Genomic DNA, 3955 nt, shown 5'->3' with positions numbered 1-3955 from the left:
AACTTTGTTATTTATTGATTTTCGTTTTGATATTTTCTCACAGACTGAATTAGCATACCTTTATTCTACCAAGTAATATTTTTGTGAAACTTGACATTTACACTAAGAAAAATTACACACATGCATTCACACACAATTTTTCCTTTATTCAGTTGCTGATTTTATCAGAAATTAATTGGAATAGTTCAGTTTTCTTACCACCAATCTAATCTCTGAGGGTTCTACAATATTTATGAGAGAAATGCCTGATTTTTGGCACCTTACAGATTAAATTGTAAGTCATAAGAATTTCAATTCATTTATTTATTACTTCAAACGAGAATCTGCTATCCATCATGAATAACTTAACTATTATACAACTTGAGTATTGCTGAGTAATTTTTTTATATCAGTCTATACGTTTCCTATAAACTTTATTATATACCTATATCTTGGCCAACTAATCACTTCTATTGATTGTCAAAGTAAAATTTAAACTTAAATTCATATAACTTTAAACATAAATGTGTACAGGACTTCACTCATAATGAATACAATGGAAATTTTCTTCAACTGGGTGAATGCATATCAAATGGTACCACATTCATGCAATGGGGTCAAACTGCAATAAAGAAGATTTAAACAGGCAACAAAGGCTAGCACATCGATAGAACTCTAAGAATTTACTGAAAGATGATGAAAAGAAAGTTACAGTCAAATGGACAAGGAAATACGCTTACATTTCAATAATTTTGTATAAAAGCAAAATGTAGTGAAAGAAATCACAAAAGCAAGTTTGGCTAGAAAGCTCTCCGGTAGAAGAAACAAAAGTACAAACTCGCAAGAACGTTGGAGGATTCTGATAGCGGTAGTGGCACAAGAGCTAGAAATTGTCAGAAAAATAGAATAAAAGCTATAAGAAGAAGAAATAAATATGCATTCCAGACATTAAGAGCATGGAAATCTTGTCATATGATGATATATATGCGATTGGAAATAATTATATTAAGTGAAAATGCAGAAAGACAAGTACCATTAGATAAGTGAAAACTAAAGATTATGAGCTGGTAGAATTTGAGAGCAAATGGTGGTTTATCTGAGGCAGGGGAGTGAAATTACAAGACCTAAGGAAGGAGGGCTTATGGTGAATAGGTACTGAATTGTATTTACAGAGCAGCAAGTGCTCGTGTGTTGTTTCAAATTAGGAGAATGGTGGATAGGGATAATATGTATATATTTTACAAGTCTAGTATTTGCATTGTTTTTATTTTAAGGAAATGATAAATAGAAGTTAGACATGCTAAACCTTATTTGAGTATAATATAGTTCATGCATGTAGACAACCATCACAAGAAGCCTCATAAATACATAATTTTGTTTCACGTATCAGTTAAGAATAAACTGTATTTTTTAATGAACTTTATGCTCTGGGTGTGATGATACAAGCTTTTAATTCCAACACTCAGGAGGCAGAAGTAAGCACATATGTGAGATCAAGGTGAACCTGGTCTATATAGTGTGCTCCAGACCAACTGGTGCTGGAGAAGACCGTGTCTTATAAAACAAAACAGCAAAAAAAAGAAAAAAAAAAACACAAAAAAAAAACTGCCACACAAAGGCTTTATTTTTTATCCAGCGCGCCTGGAAAAAAAAGGAAACCGTGTGTTAATAGTGTGCCCCAGACCAAAGGGGGAAAAAAAAAACCAAGTTTTAAAAAAAAAAAAAAAAAAAAAAAAAAAAAAAAAAAAAAAGCAGAAAAAAAATTCCAACATACATGCTAGTTTTATTCTCCAGTGGCTCTGGAAATAGTGTGGAGAAGGCAATCTACAAAGGCAATGAATACACATTTTCTAAAATCAGTGAGAGAAACACTCAAGCAAGATAAGATTTTGAAAAAAAAAATGACCAACTTTTATGATGGAGAAAATCATATGTTGACACATGAAAAAAACAATTAAAAACAAAAGAAAAAAGTAGAGCAGAAATGTAAGGAAATCTAAGAGATGGCTGTCTTCAAAACCTCAGAGAAACTGAGAACTCTAAGGCCAGAAGGTATAGCCTCCAAAAAAGAAACTAAGGAATTTCCCTTGTTGACATAAATTGATAAAAAAAAAAAAACTTATTGTTAACCCGTCTTTATAATAAATTCCAAATATTGATTTTCATGATGAATGAAATATTACAGAGAGTCTGAATTAAAAGGTGGCATAAAATTTTTAGAAAGTATAAAGATGTGACCAAATGCAAAATAAAAATGGATTATTTTAAGCAGCACAATTTTGTTGCATTATATGCATATTACACAAAAGAAGAAAAAGTCTTGAATAATTTAAGTTCTCACATGTGATTTTAAATTGTCGAGAGCTGGGACTCTGTCCAGCAGAGTCCAGGAAAGACGACACGAACACCAAGGTGAGGTTCAAGCTTCTGTTTCTCTTTCTTCCTTTATTCTCTCTTATTCTCTCTCATATTCTCTTCACTATCTCACCCACTATGATGCTGCTTCGTCGTTCTCCTACATCTCTCACTTCATCCTCTCTCACTTCATTCTCTCTCACTTCATTCTCACTTCTCATTCTCTCTCACTATGATGCTGTCTCGTTGTTGCTGTTCTGTTCTCCTCTATTACACACCTCAGCTGTTCATATAGCGTTTCCAACAGCCCTCCCCCAGGCCAGGACCAATCAGGGCACACACACGTGCAGTGGGCAGGCACAGTGGCAGCTCATTGGCCACGTAGCAAGATCATCAGGCTGGCAGCACCTGTTCGGCTCACCATGTTTGGAGTAAACAAGCGGGATTCACGAGCCTTGGCAGTCAGCCAAGAGTAGAAGTAAACAGCACGAGGTTTGGCAGCCAGCCAGGGCGCCATCTTTGGCTGGCTCGGCCGTGCTCACTTCCCACATTAAATAACCAAACTGATTTAGATTTCAATGAGTCAAAATTCTAAAATAGATGTTTTCATATAGAAGGTATTAAAAACAGATTTAAATTAAAAGTTAATGTAATTTAATTAATCATTTTAATTAATACATCACAAATGTAATTTAAAAGAATAAGGAATAAATATTTTTTGTACTTTAACTTAATTGAAACAAGAAAGGAGGAAATACTTTTTCTAATTTCCATGTAATCAATTAAAAAATGTATTCCTGAAATAGTGTGAAAGTAAATATGTGCTTTAGAAATGAATTAAACATACTCATGAATATTAATTTTATAAAGGGCTTAGCTTCAACATCTAAAATTTAGAAAATTCTAAGTATATATACTATTAATATAATCAGTTAATATAACAATGATAAAGCAATCAAAACTTATAAAATGTGTGCTGAATAAATCCTTTTCAACAGTCGCTAGACTTTAACAATAATCTGTTAAAAAGAGAAGCCATCAGGAGAGTATCTATAAATATTTCTGTCAAAAAATTTATGGTGAAACCCTGTATATCGTAAAATTAAACTTGTTTGTGCTTTTGAATGCCTATGGATTCTTGCATTTATTTTATATAGTTTTGAAATCACACTCTCTTTATGAATCCAAATGTTTTAACATATTCACAAAAATTGAACATTTAAGAAAATTATTACGAACAGTCCTATAATGTCTATGGCATTTCTAAATTCTACATTTTTATTATAACATAATTATGTGATATGAAACAATATTTGGGAGAGATGAGGGACTGTTTAATATGCCCTGATCTTGTTTAAGTATATGTGGATGAAAAATTTATGTCTTTAATTGTCTAGATTTTCAACTGATGAGAAAGAAAAATCACCAAGTAATAACTGAAATCAATGTGGTTGGAAATTAAAGAAAAACTATATATTATGCTATTAAATTCACTGAGTTGTCTGTTTCTTAACACAGTGTATTTTGACACATTGTGCCTCTTTAACACTTAGTCATAACAAAAGTGTATAGGAAAAATTAAATATTGATGTGCACACTTGGATAGCTGAAATATTCCATA

Source organism: Nannospalax galili, unplaced genomic scaffold, assembly GCF_000622305.1.
Source record: "Nannospalax galili isolate Female #2095 unplaced genomic scaffold, S.galili_v1.0 scaffold595, whole genome shotgun sequence".
Classification (NCBI taxonomy): Eukaryota; Metazoa; Chordata; class Mammalia; order Rodentia; family Spalacidae; genus Nannospalax; species Nannospalax galili.
This window is presented reverse-complemented; position numbering follows the sequence as displayed.